The sequence below is a fragment of the Urtica dioica genome, chromosome 9, assembly GCF_054948205.1.
Source record: "Urtica dioica subsp. dioica isolate 48M chromosome 9, U.dioica_male_clone48M_v1_H2, whole genome shotgun sequence".
Classification (NCBI taxonomy): Eukaryota; Viridiplantae; Streptophyta; class Magnoliopsida; order Rosales; family Urticaceae; genus Urtica; species Urtica dioica.
In genome coordinates, this window is record NC_142764.1 from 20444 (window position 1) to 40676 (window position 20233).

At 53.4% G+C, this 20233-nt stretch overlaps 1 pseudogene; it reads right to left on the reverse strand.

Moving 5' to 3' along the window:
• Window positions 1–18404: 18404 nt before the first annotated feature.
• On the reverse strand, window positions 18405–18974 carry LOC149384579 (25S ribosomal RNA; annotated as a pseudogene; the record flags this gene model as incomplete).
• Between the last annotated feature and the right edge of the window lie 1259 nt (window positions 18975–20233).

The following is a 20233-nucleotide window of genomic DNA, read 5'->3' on the forward strand; positions in this document are numbered from 1 at the left end:
CGAGAGATCTCGCTCGCCGACAGTCGAGCGTGGACGATGCGCAGCTCCTCGTCCCGGCTCGAGAGCGCCGCCTGGGGCTTCTTCGTCTCCCCTAAGAAGGTGTCGGCCGCCTGCTCCGCCTTCTCCCGAGACGCCTGCCCGGCCGTGCGGAGCAATTTCTCTGTTGCCGACTCCTCGCGAGCTCGCTTCAGCTCCTCCTCGAGTGCTTGAAATTCTCGAGCGGTGCGGGCTCCCGCTTGAGCGTCAGCGTGGGCGGCCACCGTGCTCTCCTTGTCCTTGTCCACAATCTGCATGTGCCGTAGCAGGTCTCGGAGAATGCGGTCGCTTCGCTCTTGACGTGCGAGCATCTGCAGAGACAAGCGATATACGTATAGTCGAAATGAGCATAATGGTTACGCATGAGACAAGCAAGCGAATCGTACCTTTCGGGCGTCGTCAATCCCATTTTGGAAATGCTTTAGATCGCTTGTCGTCAGCAAACCTTTGAAGTCCCGCAGAGAGGTCTCAAGAATCCCTCGAAAGCACTGATCCCTCAGCTCCGCCACCTCCGCCAGGAGCATCGAATCTATGCTATTCGATACCGTTGATGTGTGGGCGCGCTTGTGGCCGGAGGGTGATCCGAAGGAAGTCGACGATGACGGTCGCTTGTTAGAAGAGCTCACCTCGTTCCCCGCTTGTGGTGGCGACCCTCGTTGGCGAACCTCAGCTCGGGGGCAAGCCGTGGTCGTAGCTTCAGCGATAGGTGCCACTCTCGGCACGTGTGTGTGCGGCCGATGTCGTCTGGGCATGGTATCTGAAAGAGAGAGAGGGACGACAGTGAGTTAGAACACACACGATAAGCATAATACAACAAAAAGCGCGATAACGCGAAAGCATGTGAACGACTAGTACCCCCCGCGTCGGGGGGAGGGGCGGACGAACCCCCCGCCTCTGATACAGGGTCCTTCGTAACCTACACGCCAAGGCCAGGGCACGGAGGAGCGTTGTCATAAGGCACGAACCACCCGGTCCTCGCCATTAGGTCCGGGGTCTCAAACAATGACCCCTGCCGCCTCGAATCCGGGATCGCTTTGATCACGGATACGAGTTCGGAATCTTCTGCGTCCCCGAAGGAGGAAAATTCGACCGCGGGTCCAAACGTTAAGGACGCCGCCCCGAAGGTCGACTCGGAAACCCATACCCAAGGGTACCGATGCTTCGAGGTAACCTTGGTAACGATGGAGATGCGCTTTCGAGGGCACGCGTAGTAGAAGCTCGGTTTCCCCGGGACCCCGCGAACGACCACGAGATCCTGTATATATCGTCGGCGGTGACTGCCCGTTTCTTTGCTCGATAGAGCATCATATGGCACGCGGCGATTGCCCGGTAGAAGGACGGAGACATCTGCGACGCATGCACCCCCAACCGGATCAATAGCTCTTAGATCACCGGTTGGAAGGGTAACTGTAGTCCTCCGCGAAGACTCGCCTCGTGAATGGCAACGTGTCCCTTCCGAGGGCGAGTTGGGCGATCGTCGGGCAACGGTCTCAGGATCGACACCAAATCCGAGATGTCGTAATGCTTCCTCAAACTCGTGAAACTAACGACCGAGAGCGAGCTCGGGACGTCAACGCCCGAGCAGTCCAGGTCATCACGGATTGCAGATCCCTCGGTCGGGAAGGCCGAGGCTCACGACTCCTCTCGCGCCGTGAGGGAGACAACGACAGTCGATGTGGCGCGATGGTCCGACAATTCGCCCGAGCCTCCAACATCGGGGGCGATTCCCGGCTCGACGGGTCCCTCACGGCGGCCGCCCGAGCCAGCCGTCCAACATCGGGGGTTGGCGCCGGCGTTGTGCTCACAAATCCCGATAGGGAAAAACTGAGATACGCCCTGCGGTTCGAGTTCGAGGCTTCCAACAACGAGGCAGAGTACAAAGCTCTGATCGTTGGCTTGGAGCTAGCAAACAAGCTAGGCGTCCAAAACCTGCGCATCGACTACGACTTGCAGTTGGTTGTGAACCAGGTTATAGGCGACTACGCCGCAAAAGAGCCAAACATGGTCGCGTACCTGTCCAAGACCCAAAAGAACCTAGAGGCCCTATCATGGTTCGAGATCGTCCAACGGGTCATTGGAGAGCCCCTTGGCCGAGGCCGACCTCGGGCCAGCCGATGGCCGAGGATAGCATAGGCTCGGCTATTTGGCCGAGGATAGCACAGGCTCGGCTATTGGCCGAGGATAGCATAGGCTCCGCCATTGGCCGAGGATGGCCGATGGCCGTGGATAGCCGATGGGATGCCACCGACCCCTAGCGCTAGGGCAACCAGCGCCTCGGCCGCCGCCACCTAGCCGGCGCTGTCCGGCCGGCACTCCTCGTCTCTGGTGTCGCCGCTGCCGCCAACGACACCCCCCGCCTCCGGTTGACCTCCACCGGTGCATCCCTCCTCGGGGGAGGCCGGGCCCAGAATACCCGGGCCTCCCTCGCCGCCGCCCGCTTGCCGGACAGTCCCGACATCGCCACCCAGGACCGGCGCGACTCTCCCTGCGCCCGGCTCGGCCGGCGCGACTCCTCTATGGACGGGCGCTCCACCAGCGCGGCTAGGGCCTCTCCCGGCAACGCCTCCAGCACAGACAAGGCCGACGGGGGTCGGCCCACCTTCGCGCGGACTCACCTCGGCGGACGCACCTTCCCCCAGGCCGCGCGCGTCCCCGACGATGTCGGGGTCCCCTCTGGCGACGTCTCCGGTGCGCGTGCCCTCCTCCACGTCGGCCAACCACGTTTTGAACGAGTGAAAATTGCCTCCAGCCATCTAAACCGACATGTGGTCCCTAAGCGACGATGGGGGTGCTGCGTTTTGGGTAGCCACAGGGGATGAGAATTGTGCCCAAAAATCGTCTAGGTTTACATCTTGATTCCCGAGCAGAGGGAAGAGGTCATCTTTGATGGACCCACGCCCCGACAGGTGGTTGGTAGGGTCCATTGGCACGTGTAGCGAGGCAAGACGAAAAGTGACCAGAGAAAGAAAAAATAAATAGTAAAAGAGGCTCGAGTCAAACATTTTCGCGATGGGTCGCTCCGGTGGGCCGACGGTGACGGGAATCTTTGAGTTTACCGCACGAGCTTCACTCGACGATAAACTCGGGGGGCTAATGTTATCGGCCCGACCCCGATCGCAACCAATCAAGGGCAAAACAGCGATCAGACTTGCCCCTGCCATTGATCGGCCCATGCGCCGGCTCGGCCAATGGCCGGCCAAATAGTCTCGGCCCAAGACCGAGCTCGGCTATCCTCGGCCTCATGAGCTCGACCTCGGCCTCACAAGCTTTACCTCGGCCTCATGAGCTCGACCTCGGCTTCATAAACTCGACCTCGGCCTCATGAGCTCGACCTCGGCCTCACGAGATCGACCTCAGCCCCACGAGCTCGACCTCGGCCTCATAAGCTCGAACTCGGCCTCATAAGCTCGACCTCGGCCAATGGCCGAGCCTGGCTATCCTCAGCCATCGGCTATCCTCGGCCATCGGCCATCCTCGGCCAATGGCCGAGTCTGGCTATCCTCGGCCATCGGCTATCCTCGGCCATCGGCCATCCTCGGCCATCGGCCATCCTCGGCCAATGGCCGAGCCTGGCTATCCTCGGCCATCGGCTATCCTCGGCCATCGGCCATCCTCGGCCATCGGCCATCCTCGGCCAATGGCCGAGCCTGGCTATCCTCGGACATCGGCTATCCTCGGCCATCGGCCATCCTCGGCCAATGGCCGAGCCTATGCTATCCTCGGCCAATAGCCGAGCTTATGCTATCCTCGGCCAAATAGCCGAGCCTATGCTATCCTCGGCCATCGGCTGGCCCGAGGTCGGCCTCGGCCAAGGGGCCCTCTAATGACCTCTTGGTCGCCTATAAATACAAGAGGCCTGCCCTCTTCCAAAGGTAAACAATTCTTGAGTACTGAAACGCTGCCGAACTCACACCTCGCTCGTTTCTCTCAAGTCTCGGCCCCTAAATACTTAAACCCGCTACAAACCACCTCAATCCTACTAATGTTGAGCGTCGGAGAGGTAAACAGGGGCAACCCCCCTGTTTTCCTTTTGTAGTTCACACCTCTTTGCCTACCTTTCAGGCGCCCGAACAAGATAGACACCACCAACAGCTAAGGGACGACTTGGGATACCAAGTTGGACACGCTCGAGCCCGAACGCGACCACTTGGTCTGGCCTTGGGTCGAACCGTTTGGGGCTCCTAAATCGTTGTCCGAAAAACGGCGACAACAGAAACCCTAGGCTCAATTGGACCGGGCCTGTGTGGTGAGGACCCGGCCGGCCAGGAATTGGGCCGGGCTGCTGGGTTAGGCGCGCGGGAGGATGGCCCAACGGCCAGGGACCGGACCGGGCGGCCGGGCTGGACGCGCGCGAAGAGGACCCAACGGGCTGGGAGCCGGGCCAGGCACACACGGGGCGAGCGCTGGGTCGCCCGTGCAGGGCCCATGGGCCGGAGGCTCAGCCGGCCAGGAGCCGGGCCGGGCTGATGGGCCAAACGCGAGCGCTGGAGGCAGGGGACCGTTTGGGCCCGGTTCACGCATGGAGGAGCTGCCCAGCCAGGAGATGGGCTGGGTCCTTTGGCTGGACGCGCGCGCAGGAGGGAGCACAGCCGGTCAGGGGTTGAGCCAGCCCTGTCGGCGAACAGTCGGGCGCCTGCTCGGGCAATCATGCCGAGGTCGAGGGAAGCCGGCCGGCTCGAATGGGCGGCCGTGCGGGGGTCACCCCTTGCCCGAGCAACGCTCCAGACGCCGAGCGCTCGAGTGGTTCGTCGAGCCACCACGTCACTCCTGCGGTGACATTTTCCTCAACTGCGCGGGAGGAAACGCGGGCCTCGGCCTTCCCGATTGGAGAGTCGGCCATACGGGGTGACCTCGACTACTCGGGCGTCGACGTACCGAGTTCACTCTCGATCATCAGCTTCATGAGCCTGAGGAAGCGTTACAGCATCCCAGAGTCTGTGTCGATCCTGAGACCATTACCCGATGATCTTCCGTCTCGCCCGCGAAAGGGGTACGCCGCGGTCCACGAGGTGAGTCTTCGCGGAGGACTAAGGCTGCCCTTCCAGCCGGTCATCCAGGAGCTGCTGGTTCGATTAGGGGTACATGCTTCGCAGATGTCCCCATCCTTTTCTCGAGTGGTTGCGGCGTGCCACATGATGCTTTATCGAGCAAAGAGGAGGGCCGTCACTGCGGATGACATTCAAGACATTATGATGGTGCGAGGGGTTCCCGGGAGGCCGGGTTCTTACTTGGTATCGCATCGGAAGCGCCTTGCCATCATCACCAAGATCTCTTCGAAGTACGGATACCCTTGGGTGTGGGTGTCCGAATCAGCTTTCGGGATCGCGCCCCTCGCATGCGGCCCCAAGGCCGACTTCTCACCCGTGGGAGACATCGAGGGTTCCGAGCTTGATGCGGTGATCAGAGCGGTTCCGGAATCGAGGTGGCAAGGGTCGCTCTTCGAGTCCCCAGATCTAATGGTGAGAACCGAGTGGTTCGTGCCCGGTGAGGACGCCTGTCCACGCCCCAGTCTCGGCGTGGAGGTGACGGAGGATCCTGAATCAGAGGCGGGGGGTTCGTCCGCCCATCCCCCTGACGCGGGGGGTACTAACTATACTTATGTTGTCGCACGTTTTGCCATGTCATGTCTATTGCTATACTCTAACTGACTGACGCCCTTTTTCTTTTGCAGATACCATGGCCCAACATCGATCGCGTGCTCGAGTGCCGAGAATGGTACCTACAGTTGAAGATGCGACCGCGGCTCATCCCCGAGCTGAGGCTCGTCACGGGGGGTCGCCATCGCGGGCGAGGAACGAGGCGATCTCTTCCAATAAGCGGTCATCGTCGTCGATCTCCTTCGGGTCACCCTCCGGCCATAAGCGTGCCCACACGTCAGCGGCGCCGGACAACATGGATTCGATGCTCCTAGCGGAGGCAGCGGAGCTGAGGGATCATTGCTCTCTAGGGATTCTTGAAACCTTTCTGAGAGACTTCAAGGGTCTGCTGACGACGAGCGACCTCGAGCATTTCCAGCACGGAATCGGCGACGCCCGAAAGGTATGGTCTGTCCGCTCGTCTTATGTATAATCACTATGCTTATTCCGATCACGCATATATCACTTGTTCCCACAGATGCTCGCCCGCCAAGAGCGGAGTGACGGCATTCTCCAGGACCTGTTGCGGCGCATGCAGATCATGGAGAAAGACAAGGAGACCGCGGTAGCCGCCCATGCTGCCGCTCTAGCGGAGGTCCATACCGCCCGAGAGTTTCAAGCACTCGAGGAGGAGCTGAAGCGAACTCGCGAGGAGTTGGCGACCGAGAAATCGCTTCGCGTGGCAGAGCAGGCATCCCGGGAGAAGGCAGAGCAGTTGGCTGACACCTTCTTAGTGGAGACGAAGAAACTCCAGGCGGCGCTCTCGAGCCGGGACGAGGAGCTGAGCATCGTCCACGCTCGACTGTCGGCGAGCGAGATCTCCCGGGTCAAGGCCGAGAGGGAGAGAGACACTTCGCGGGCGAAGGTGCATATCCTTGTCGAGGAGAAAGCGGATGTTGTGCGATCCAGGACGGACTTGGAGGACGACTGGGATCTCGCGTTGGAGGTGGCCCGTTACGAGGTGGCCATACGGGTCCGAGACGCGACCGCGAAGGAGAACGCATCTCGTGGGACCACCTTTTTCTTCTTCGACGCCATGTTCCCTCACTTGGATGATGAGCCGCGGGAGGACGACCTGCACTCCCAAGTCCCCGTGGAGGCCGCCCAGTCGACGAACCGCCAGTTTGACGGAGACGCCATCCGTGGGTCAGGCGCCCCTTGCCCCAAGGATGATGAGGAACAGATCGACTTAGGCTCGGAGTAGCCAACTTTGTTTTTATTTTTCGCGTACTTGTTTAGCGCTTGCGTCGTGTTTTTTTTTCGGATATTTGTTGTGTTTCTTTTGCTTGACATTCGGTGTGTTTTTCTTGTTGGGTCGTTTATGTGACATTATTTGCTTTTGTTAAAGCTTTTCTGATCTATTATGCGTCTTATTTTCTCGACTTGCCATGCTTTAGCGTAATCGATTCGCGCAATCCGATTAGTGCGTGTCTTACGAATCCTTCTTACTATGTCTAGCGTAACCTGTTTGCACGGTTTACTACCAAATTTGGTGGCGAAGTTTCCCGCGGACGCTGGCTAGACCAGTTTCATCCGGCGGGTGCGACCCTCTACCATCCATTCGTGACTCGCTGCCTATTGGCGTATGCGAGCTGGGCGGTTGCCGCGCCCATCCTACGGTGGGAACACTACCTATGACGTCAACTACTCCTACATCACCTCTCGAGACGTAGGGCCGGGTCAACACTTCTATCGGAAAGTATGCGATCATGTTTGGCTCTTTAGTGGCGTAGTCTCCGTTAACCTGGTTCACGATCAACTGCGAGTCGCAATGGATGCCCAGGTTTCGGACGCCTAGCTTGTTCGCCAACCCCAAGCCAACGATCAGAGCCTCGTACTCTGCCTCGTTGTTGGAAGCCTTGAACTCAAAATGCAGGGCGTATCTCAACTTTTCCCTGTCGAGATTTGTGAGCACAACGCTGGCGCCAGCCCCCCGGGCGTTTGATGCGCCATCTACGTGCAAGTCCCAGACCGGCCCTATCGGGCTGTTTGTCCTCTTCTTCGACGACTCGTTGTGGTCGTCCTCCTTGTCTTCCTTGTTCTCGCTGTCTCTTTCACCCTCGTCAGTTGAGGGTGCACCCGTGAATTCGGCTATAAAGTTGGCGAGGGCCTGGCCTTTGATGGCTGTTCTCGGTTGGAACTCGACCCCGTACTCGCCCAACTCCTGGGACCATATGGCCATTCGAGAGGAGGTCCCTTTTTGAAGGGCCTTCTCGATGGGATGTCCCGTGCGTACCACGATGGGGTGCGCTTGGAAGTAGGGTCGGATTTTTCTCGCGCTCATGACAAGGGCGAGGGACAATCTCTCGATTCCAGGTATCGGGTCTTGGCATCGAGGAGCGCCTTGCTAACGTAATAGACTGGCCATTGCACCTTGTCTTCTTCGCATATGAGAACCGCGCTCACGGCCCTGTCGGAAACCGCGAGGTAGATGTACAAGGTTTCGCCATTCTTTGGCTTTGCGAGGAACGGGGGGGAGGTGAAATAGGCTTTCATTTCACGGAATGCTCCCTCGCACTCCTCCGTCCATACGAACCCGTCGGTCTTCTTCAGTGCCTTGAAAAACGGTTGGCACATATCGATGGCTTTGGAAACGAATCGCGTCAGGGCGGCAATCCTTCCCGTCAAACTTTGAACTTCTTTCACTTTTCGTGGCGACCTCATCTCTAAGATCGCCCTAATCTTCTCAGGGTTGGCCTCAATCCCGCGACGGCTCACCATGTCGCCCAAGAACTTTCCGGACTCGACCCCAAAGGCGCACTTGGTGGGGTTGAGCTTCATCTTATAGCGTCGCAGGATCGTGAACGTCTCTCTAAGGTCTCGAACGTGGTCGTGGGCCTTGAGGCTTTTGACAAGCATATCGTCCACGTAGACCTCCATAGTTTTGCCAATTTGATTGGCGAACATTCGGTTCACCAACCTTTGATACGTTGCTCCCGCGTTTTTGAGGCCAAAGGGCATGACCTTGTAGCAGTAGAGCCCGCGGTTCGTAACAAAGGTGGTCTTTATCTGATCCGGCTCGTGCATGCGGATCTGATTGTAGCCCGAGTAGGCGTCCATGAAGCTCAACAACTCGTGGCACGCCGTGGCATCCACGAGTTGCTCGATCCTCGGGAGAGGGAAGCTGTCTTTCGGGCAGGCTTTGTTGAGATCTTTGTAGTCGATACAGATCCGCTACTTCCCGTTTGGCTTCTTGACCATCACCACATTGGTCACCCACTTGGGGTGCTCCGCCTCCCTGATGAAGTCGGAGGCGAGAAGTTTGTCAACCTCTTCACCAATGGCTTGGTACCTCTCTCCGCTGAATGCCCGTCGCGTCTGAACGTGCTCAGTCACTCTCTTGTCATCGTTGAGACGGTGAACCATTATCTCGGGGTCGATCCACGGCATGTCGGCGTGTGTCCACGCAAAGACATCTTTGAACTCGCGGAGGAAGGCGGCGAGCTGGGTCCGGATCTCGGACGGGAGTTGGGCGCCTACCTTGACTACTTGGTCAAGCTTGCCGTCGTCCAACACGACAGGAACGAGGTCGTCCGGCGTCTCCACCTTTCGACGCTCGACATCATCCCTTTGGTCCAGTTCTCCGAAGGTGCCTCCTTCCTCTATCTTGCATGGGAGCTTGTCCCCAAGCTGGAAGATGGTGCTCACCATCTTTCCTTTTTCTTTCCCGTCCACGCCCTGGATGTAGCACATTCTTGCCATCGATTGGTCTCCCAACATCATGGCTATTCCCTTGTCAGTCGGGAATTTCATCATCAGGTGGTAAGTGGACGTGATGGCCTTCAACTGGTTGAGGGTCAGGTGGCCGACTATGATGTTGTAAGTAGCGGGCTGGTCCACGACCAGGAACGACACGATGTGGGTGACCTCGAGCCCCCTCGGTGTCCCGAAGGTTACCGAGAGGTCGATGGTTCCCTCCGTCATGACCCTCTCCCCGGAGAAGCCGAAGAGTGGAGTTGAGATCGGTGTCGGTCTCATCCCGGATAGCTTCATCCTGTCCAGCGCCGACTTGAAGATTATGTCGGCGGAGCTTCCGTTGTTGATTAGGATTCTCCGGACAATGTTGTTGGCGACCGGGGCCAAGACGACTATCGCGTCGTTGTGTGGATGGAGGACTCGTGCCGCCTCTTGGCTAGTGAAGAACATGGACTCGAATGGGGCCGGAGGAGGTGCCTCGTATGTATGGTTGATGTAGTGCGCTATTTTCCCTTGGGAAACCTCACGCACATACTTCTTCCTTTGCAAGACCGAGTCTCCGAACTCCGGGCCGCCCATGATAGAGCCCACGACATGCAGTTGTGAGCTCTCCGGTTCTTCAATTGCTGCTCGGTCTGTGACAGTCACTATCGCCGGACCCTTTCTTTCCTGCCGCAGGCGCTCTCCGTGCGCCGCGGCCGTCCCGACCGTTCTCAGGACATATTCTTTCAACTTCCCATCTTGAATCAGGGCCTCGATCTGACGCTTGAGTTGGTAACATTCAGACGTCAGATGCCCGTGATCTTAATGGTATTCACAATACTTGCTTCGATCCCTCTTCGCGGGATCCTTCGTGAGAGGAGTTGGACTTCCTAGCTTGTCACGGTGTAGAGCCAGGATCCGCTCTTGCGGGGTATTCAGGGGGGTAAATGTCGAGAACTTTCGGAAGCTATCGACATGTGGTGGTCTCGGCCCGGGGAGAGAGCGACCGTTAGGGGCCTGGCCTCCCTTGTTCCTCCTCTTTCGAGGGTCGGGGCGATCTCCATCCTGGTCGTCGCGGCGGCGACTACCCTGTCCCCTTGTCTTCCAGCCGTCTCGGCTGTCGAGATAGTCCTCGGTTCCCATATACGTGCGGGCTCTCGACATTAGCTCCGCCATGTCTCGTGGGACTTTTCCAACAATAGACTTGAGGAAGTCGCTTGTGCGAACTCCCTCGGTGATTGCCATGATGGCATCCTTGTCGTCGAAACCTTCGACCTTGTGAGATTCCTCGGTGAATGGAGCGAGGTATTGTCTCAACGTCTCATCTCTCCCTTTCCGGATGGAGAGGAGGTGGGTCTTTGATTTCTTTTGCGCCATGAGAGTGGCGAATCGTGCAAGGAAAGCCTCTCGCAAAGCCCGGAAGGACGAGATGCTCCCCGACCTCAAACTTGAGAACCATTCGAATCCCGACCCTGTAAGGGTCAGGCTGAAGGCTTGACAGAGAGTCACGTCCGACTGTCCTTGCATTGTTATCCATGTCTCATAGTGTTGGATGTGGAAGTTTGGGTCCGACCACCCATCGTAAGGGGGAATGGACGACAGTTTAAAGTTCCCCAAGCAAGGCTGCGCGAGGATTTGAGCGGCGAAGGGATAGTATGACTCCTCAATCCCTCCGTACGGCCTTTGCCTCCCCGATTCCCTCGTCTCGATGATTTGGTTTTGGAGGCTTTGAATCATCGTGACAATATCAAGCCCGTTAGTTGGGCTGACCGCCGGGACTGCGTGAGTCGCCTGTTGGCGCTCGTTGGACGCTTGGTCCCCGGCGTTGGCCTGAGGTCGGCCGAGAGTCACGGCGGGGAGAGCGTCCCTCCGAGAATTGATCGTTTGGCGGATATCCTCCCCTCGGGAGTTTTTCTGCGCCGTCAGGCGTTCTCTAAGGTCCACGCTCGGCGCTTGGTGGGGCGAGGTCGCCCTTGGTCGGACCGTCCGGCGAGCGCTTCGGCTATCGGCTCCATTGTCCACCAGAGTCGCTCTCTCCTTGGCGAGGGGCCGTGTCCGACCGCCTCTTGAAACCGAAGAGGCGAGTCCCCGGGAATATGAGCGTGGTTGCTGCCGCGCCGGTCCGGCCAAGTCGCCGTTCGCCCTCTCGGACCGCGACGGGGCGAGGCTTGGTGTTGCCTCATCTGTCCTTGACTCCCCCATATAGTCGGGGTCGGAGTCATCTCAGGCGGACCTATCCTCGACGTCGTAGCCGATGAGATTGGCGATGAGCGAGCCGTCGACGCCGGGACGGTCTAGAAGCTCCGCGAGCCGCCGGGCCGTGTCCTCTCGGAGCGCGGCCTCGGGGTCGTTCACCAGGTCTTGGGGCTGGCTCTCGTTATCACGAGGTTGCCCTTCATGACGGTGAGCGAGGTTTCAAAGACCGTACCTCGAGCTAGTCGCTCGAGCGCCAACGGAGGTCGTAGGAATGTGACTCATCTTTCGAGAGTCGTATATGTAGTGAAGGTGAGGAATGGAAGGGAGAGCGTGCTAAGGTCGGTGGTCCCCTCCTTCTAGCGCCAAAATGTTGTCGCAGTTTTTCGGACAACTATTTAGAAGCCCCAAACGGTTCGACCCAAGGCCGGACCAAGTGGTCGCGTTCGGGCTTGAGCGTGTTGGACTCGGTATCCCGAGTCTTCCCTTAGCTGTGATTGGTGTTTGCCTCGTCCGTTGTTCGTCCTGCGAGAGAAGGTAACGGTGAACTACAAACGGGAAACAGAGGGGTTGCCTCTGTTTACCTCTCCAACGCTCAACATTAGTAGGATTGAGGTGGATATAGAGGGTTTAAGTATTTAGAGGCCGAGACTTGAGAGAAACGAGCGAGGTACGAGTTCGATAGCGTTTTTGTACTCAAATTCGGATTACCTAGACCAGGGGAGGGACCCCGGTATTTATAGGCGACCAAGGGGTGTTTCGGGCGTCCCCTTGGCCGAGGGCCGGCTCAGAGTCGGCCATGGAGACGAGGGCCGGCTCTGAGCCAGCCATGGAGGCGAGGGCCGGCTCTGAGGCGGCCGTGGAGGCGAGGGCCGGCTCTGAGCCGGTCATGGAGAGGAGGGCCAGCTCTGAGGCGGCCGTGGAGGCGAGGGCCGGCTCTGAGGCGGCCGTGGAGGCGAGGGCTGTTGTCAATGGTGCCCACAAGAAGAGTTGTAATCTTTATTTTGTACATTTGATGTAATAAAGTCTCATGAAGACTCTTACTTGTAATTGCCTATTCATTTAATAATAAAGTTGAAACGTTCATTCGTTCTTTCTTTGTTTGAAGCTTTATGATAAAACCTTAGTCTTTTAGTCCATAAAAAAACTTAACAACTTACGAAGAGACAAATGTAGATTTGCATGAACAAACTCTTCGTAGTTTGCTTAAAACGATATATTCGTAATCTTAGGGTCAAAGGACTATTGACCTCAGTACGATTGTTAAAAGAATCTATGATGTCTGGTTATGAGGCATTGAGAGTTGGAGACTCTATAGTTCTTCTAGGTATCTTCCGAAGGTACTGAATTGACTAGTGCACTTCTAGAGACAAGATAAGAACAAACCATTTAACCTCTTATGTCTCGAAGTCACTATGTATGAATTGCATCATGCTTACCTTAATCCTGAAATGAGACATGCCATTTCACACCTTAGTATTCTCATTTGAGAAAGTTAGAGTTCGGACTCACTATGTGATTCCGAACAGGGCCTATTGGTGAAGTACTAAGTTGTGAGTATGTCATGAGTAACTTTGTGAAGTTCTCATAGATATGGAATTCATGTACAAGATTGCTGAAATGCAATGTATGTCACCTCATGCTTTGTTCCTTGGAGTGTGAATAAATGAACTGGCCAGTGTCCAAATTGAGTCCTGACTCTTTTGGATGAAACAATGTGACTTGTTAGCTCCTCGTCATATACATTGTTTCTAACTTATTCACAAGCGACAAAGGAGTTGAGGAAATAACATCTAGAAGGGTAAAATGGTAATTTAGTAAATCCCGACTAGCTGATGACATTCATGAAGGGTAGCATAGATAATATTCAGTGGATCCGCTCATTATAATTAGGTGAATTCTTGAGTAGAAAATAAATTCATTTGAACCGAGAGATTTTCAGTGTCAGCTCTTTAGTGGAGTCAGTTGGCATTAAGCTAAACTTGGAAAAGGTTTGTGAACTTTTGAGTCCAAGTGTTTAGCTCAAGCTTTGTTCATTTGGGTCCATGAGGTCACTGTCACGAATCACATCGATAGGAATAGTTAAACTGGAAGCTAAGTCAAAACAAGAACGAAAATAGTTAAAAGGGTATTTTTGTCTTTTGAGACAAAGGATGAAATGAATGTCAATAAATTTTTTGACAAGTTCATTTGATGACTTAATGTCACTCGGCCATGACTTGATCATTGGGCCTTGTGAATTAATTTCATTTCATATGAATTTTATTGAAAATTCTTAATGGGCCTTTTTCATGTTGTCATGAACAAATGGAAAAGCTTCTAGAATGCCTTTCTAGAGTATAATAGGCGCCCACTACCCAAAGAGAAAGAGAGTTCCTTTTGTGCATTAATGTATGAAGATACTTGTCAAAAGAAAAAGAGGAAACAAATTTCCTATTCAAGGCAATGACAATTTTGGCCAAGACAAGTCAATGGAGAAGAAAAATAAAAGAGGAAACAAATCCAAGGTGTCATGAAGGCTTATGTGGCCGTGTGACTTGGATAGGAATGGGAAATAAAGGGTTGCTCATAAAGACTTGGAAAATAAGAGGAAACTACTTCTTTCAAAGGCCAACCCTTCTCCTATAAATAGGACCCTCATTCCCCTCATTTTATTCATTCCACATAAGTTAGAGATTGAGAGCTTCTCTCTCTAGAACTTGTGGTTGGCGAACTCCTCTCTCTCTCTCTTTCTAGTTTATTTTCGATTTTTCTTGTTTTGGCACCTAGGTCCTCACTCGACCTAGTGTTTAGCTCTGCAACTTCAAGACTCGTTCTTAAGTCGTAGTGTTTAAAAGTGCCCACTCACTAATTCCTTTATTTCGAGTGATTTAGTGATAGAAACTTTCGTGGTTGCTCGAGGTGCCGAGGAAAGGAAGAGAGACATGCTGCGAGGGGAGACGAGCGTTGCAACTTTCTAAGAGCTTCTCAAAGATCAAGCTTCAAGAAAGGTTAGTAAACTTCTTAGCTCATATTAGTTTTTAATTACATGTACTTGCACTTGTCTAGGTTAGTAAAAACCATTTTTACTTGTAAAAGAAAATTTTTAAAATTCCGCCGCTTACCGAAGCGTTAATTATTTTCTTAAACCCTAGATCGATTCCAACAAGGGCCGGCTCTGAAACAGCCATGGAGAGAAGGGCCGGCTCTGAAACGGCCGTGGAGGCGAGGGCCAGCTCTGAGCCGGCCATGGAGAGGAGGGTCGGCTCTGAGGTGGTCGTGGAGGCGAGGGCCGGCTCTGAGGTCGCCGTGGAGGCGAGGGCCGGCTCTGAGGCGGCCATGGAGAGGAGGGCCGGCTCTGAGGCGGCCGTGCGCCGGGAGAGTCCCGGGGCGATACCTATTGCGGCCGTCGTCGTCCTACCAGGGCGGGACGGACCGGTAACAATTAGCTTTTATAAAAACAAACTTTTAATTAAACATAATTTTTGAATAATTTGTTTTTTGAAAACTAGCTTTTATAAATATTCATTCAATTTGCTAAAGAAGCATTTTAATTAAATAATAACTTTATTTTTCAAAATAAATATTTACATATCATTTTTTTTAAAATAAAAGGCTCCGTGTGTTGGCCGCCACGCATCATTGCCGCCCTCCTCCGCCGTCCTTGTGTGCAGTGGCCCACAAACCATCGGCGGCGGAGGCCACCATATAAAGGCTCCGTGTGTCCAGTGGTCCCCACACATCCTCGCCGCTCTCCTCCACCATCCCACTTCTCCGTGTGTCCAGTGGACCAAACATCCTCGCCGGAGAAAAGCCACCTGAAAAATCATCTTCCGCCGAAGCGAGGTGGCGCACGATGGCGCCACCCTCTCGTCCACCCTATCCCAGAGTAACACAGTGCCGTGTTTCCATAAGCCTACTCATCCCCGCCATTTTCCTTCAACACTGTCAAAAAAATTATGTCGCACCACCGCCGAAGCACGGCGGCCCATGGTGGCGCCGCCCCTTCCCGTCAAAACTCGCGTCGCCGTGTGTCCCAAGCCCACACATCCCTACCGCGGTTGAGGAATGGCTCGATGAAATGGGCCAGCTGGGCCCGCCATGGCCCAGTCCCTAGCCCACCCAAGGAACCACCCCTCCTAAAGATACAAACGAACATTTGGCCATCTAACACCAGTAAACATCAAAATGGCTGAGGAGGGGTACAAAAAAATTTTCTTGGAAATTTTATTAACCTCTGTAAAGTATTCTGACGCCCTAACCCACTTTCTCCCTTCGCCCCACTGCCGCCGCTCGAGCATGACTCGAGCATTTCTCTCCCGTCCCTGAAGTTCTGACTCGGCCATTAATCGAGTGTGCCTCGAGCATTTCTCACCCGTCGATCGAGCTGTGCCTCGGCCATTGCTCGAGCGCGCCCCAGCATTTCTCGGTCGGCCATCTCTCAGCCATCTCTCGAGGCATGCTCGAGAATTTCCCTCCCGTCGCTCGAGCATGACTCGGCCATCGCTCGATCATGCCAACGATCGAGCGTGCCTCGGCCATCGCTCGAGCATGCCTCGGCCGTCGCTCGAGCATGCCTCGGACGCGCTCGATCATGCTCGAGCATTTCCCTCCCGTCACTCGAGCATGCCTCGGGCGTGCTCGATCATGCTCGAGCATTTCCCTCCCGTCGCTCGATCAAGCTCGAGCATTTCTCTCCCGTCGCTCGAGCATTCATCGAGCGTCGCTCGAGCATTCATCGGCGGCTCTAACGTTTCCTCATGGGCTTTAAACCCATTATTTTACCTCACAAGACTTGCCACCGCCATTGTTCTTAGCCTTTTAGGAAGAACAATCATATTCCAACATATTTTCATCGACGGAAAAGTTTTGGTCGCCGCTCCGCCGCCTGCGGGAGGTCACCGGTGATCGGTCGCGACTTGTCGGGTCAGCGCGATCATAATGCGTCTTTGGGTCCATAGCAAATTATGCTCTTATCATCCGAGTCAACTCTTGGTCAACATTTTCAAGCTCAAGTCGGCCATTGCTCGAGCATGACATGTCACGTCGCTCGAGCATCCATGACCATGACCCAGCCGATCTGTCAAATTTTTTTTTATTTTATTTTCCATCAAGTATAATTTTTTCTAAGATATATGGAGTTAGTTTTGTGAAGAGAACCCATGAGAATATTTTTAAATCAATTTTACAAGCTCCAAAACATGTTCCCGTCGTCCGGTCGGCCATTGCTCGAGCATGACTGGGCCGTCGCTCCATCTTGCCTTGGCCATTGCTCGAGCATGACTCGGCCGGCCCGTCAAAAAAAGTTTTTTTTTTTTTTTTTGAATCTCCATAAAGTATAATGTTTTCTAAGACAAATGGAGTTGGTTTTGTGAAGATAACCAATGGGGATATATTTAAATCAATTTTATAAGCTTCAAAACGTGTTCCCGTCATCCGGTCGGCCATTGCTCGAGCATGACCGGGCCGTCGCTCCATCCTACCTCGGCCATTGCTCGAGCATGACTCGGCCGGCCCGTCAATTTTTTTCTTTTTTTTTGGAATCTCCATCAAGTATAATGCTTTCTAAGATACATGGAGTTTGTTTTGTGAAGAGAAGCCATTAGTCGGCCGTCGCTCGGGCATGACTCGGTCGTGCCCAAGCGTTAAAACCAAGAACCAACCATGGTAAAGCCCGTGCCATGGCGTTGCAACTAAGAACCAACCGTTTAAGCGACCGTGCCTCGCCCATGCAAAGACCGTGCAACTTAGATCCATCCATGCCCGCGCCCGTGCCACGACCACGCCTTAAAGGTTTTAATGGCTTAAAGGCCTTTAAGGGCATCTACGGGTTTTACGCCCTACGCCCGGCCACGGCCACGCCCGTGCCCGCGCCCCGTACCCCGTGACTCTACCCCGTGCCACGGCCATTCCCTCGCCCGTGCCACGGCCACGCCGACACGCACGCTCATGTGGGTCAACTCTCGGTCAATTCTTGGTCAACTCGCTGTACCCTTTCCCAGGAGGTCACCCATCCTTGAGCTACCCCCACGCGAGCACGCTTAACTTTGGAGTTCTTATAAAAAGGCTACGAAAAATCCTATTTATTTAATTGATATATATGGGGTTAATTGTTTTATCCCTCCTCTTAGCCCAAATACTTGACCATTTTCCATGCCACAGCTCATTTTTAATTTTTTTTTTCCGTGACATAGCACATTAAGCTTTGACCCAAGGATACATTTTATTCTGTCTATACCCGTGTACTTAGCAATTATCCATGCCACGACTCATTCTCAATATTCCAAGTACTTGGTGATTTTTTGGCGAACGATCACAAAGTGCTCTCGCGACTTTTTCAGCAAAGTAGTTGGTGATTTGAGATCCTGAGTTCGTGGTCTATCCTCACGAGTACTTGGTGAAGGGTCGGGTATTCACCGTATCATATAAAACCTCAAATTGGCAACCCTCGAGAAAGGGATGAGAAGGGGGAGGGACGAATCGAAGCGACGAAGGGCTGAATCTCAGTGGATCGTGGCAGCAAGGCCAATCTGCCACTTACAATACCCCGTCGCGTACTTAAGTCGTCTGCAAAGGATTCTACCCGCCGCTTGGTAGGAATTGTACTTCAAGGCGGCCAACGCGGCTCTTCCGCCGCGCTAGCTTATCCAACGACACATGCCTTTGGGGACCGAGGCCCCTACTGCGGGTCGGCAAACGAGTGGCGGGCACATGTATCGCTCTAGCCTAGATTCTGACTTAGAGGCGTTCAGTCATAATCCAGCGCACGGTAGCTTCGCGCCACTGGCTTTTCAACCAAGCGCGATAACCAATTGTGCCAATCAACGGTTCCTCTCGTACTAGTTTGAATTACTATTACTACATGGGCATCAGTAGGGTAAGACTAACCTGTCTCACGACGGTCTAAACCCAGCTCACGTTCCCTTTTGGTGGGTGAACAATCCAACACTTGGTGAATTCTGCTTCACAATGATAGGAAGAGCCGACATCGAAGGATCAAAAAGCAATGTCGCTATGAACGCGTGGCTGCCACAAGCCAGTTATCCCTGTCGTAACTTTTTTGACACCTCTAGCTTCAAATTCTGAAGGTCTAAAGGATCGATAGGCCACGCTTTCACGGTTCGTATTCGTACTGGAAATCAGAATCAAATGAGCTTTTACCCTTTGTTCCACATGAGATTTATGTTCTCGTTGAACTCATCTTAGGACACCTACGTTATCTTTTAACAGATGTGCCACCCCAGCCAAACTCCCCACCTGACAATGTCTTCCGCCCGGATCGGCCCGCCGAAGCAGGCCTTGGTTCTAAAAAGAGGGGCAGTGCCCCGCCTCCGATTCACGGAATAAGTAAAATAACATTAAAAGTAGTGGTATTTCAATTTCGCCCGAAAGCTCCCACTTATACTACTGTTGGAATCGATCTAGGCTTTGAGAAAATAACTAACGCTTCGGTAAGCGGCGGAATTTTAAAAATTTTCTTTTACAAGTAAAACAGTTTTTTACTAACCTAGACAAGTGCAAGTACATGTAATTAAAAACCAATATGAGCTAGAAGTTTACTAACCTTTCTTGAAGCTTGAACTTTGAAGAAGCTTGTGGAAAGTTTGCAACGCTCGTCTCCCCTCGCAGCACGTCTCTCTTTCTTTCCTCGGCACCTCGAGCAACCACGAAAGTTTCTATCACTAAATCACTCGAGAAGAAGGAATCAGTGAGTGGGCACTTTTAAACGCTACGACTTAAGAACGAGTCTCGAAGTCGCAGAGCTAAACACTAGGTCGAGTGAGGACCTAGGTGCCAAGACAAGAAAAAATCAAAAATAAAATAGAAAGAGAGAGAGAGAGGATTTCGGCCACAATGTCTAGAGAGAGAGTCTCTCAATCTCTAACTTGTGTGGGATGAATGGAATGAGAGGAATGAGGGTCCTATTTATAGGAGAAGGGTTGGCCTTGGAAGGAAGTAGTTTCCTCTTATTTTCCAAGCCTTTTTGAGCAATCTTTTATTGCCCAAATCCCCTAAATGGGCGCCTACATCAAACACATCCCCAAGGGATTAGTTTCCTCTTTTATTCCATGCCTTGCCTTTGACTTTCTCTTGGCTTGTTTGGCCGAACATCTACTTTCCTCATAGAGGAGATTTGTTTCCTCTTTTTCTTTTGGCAAGTATCTTGATACATTTATGCACAAAATAATCTCTCTTTTCCTTGGGTACTTGGGCGCCTATCCTCATCTAGAAGGAGCTTCTAGAAGCTTCTTCATTTGTTCATAACAATATGAGAAAAGCCCATTAAGAATTTTCAATAATATTCTTATGAAACGAAATTAATTCACAAGGCCCAATTAATCATATTATGGCCGAGTGACATTAAGTCATCAAATGAACTTGTCAAAATTTATTGACATCCATTTCATCCTTATGTCTCAAAAGACAAAAATACCCTTTCGACAATTTTCGTTCTTGAATTGACTTAGCTTCCAGTTTAACTATTCCTATCGATGTGATTCGTGACAGTGACCTCATGGACCCAAATGAACAAAGCTTGAGCTAAAAACTTGGACTCAAAAGTTCACAAACCTTTTCCAAGTTTAGCTTAATGCCAACTGACTCCACTAAAGAGCTGACACTGAAAATCTCTCGGTTCATATGAATTTGTTTTCTACTCAAGAATTCGACCTAATTATGATGAGCGGATCCATTGAATATTATCTATGTTT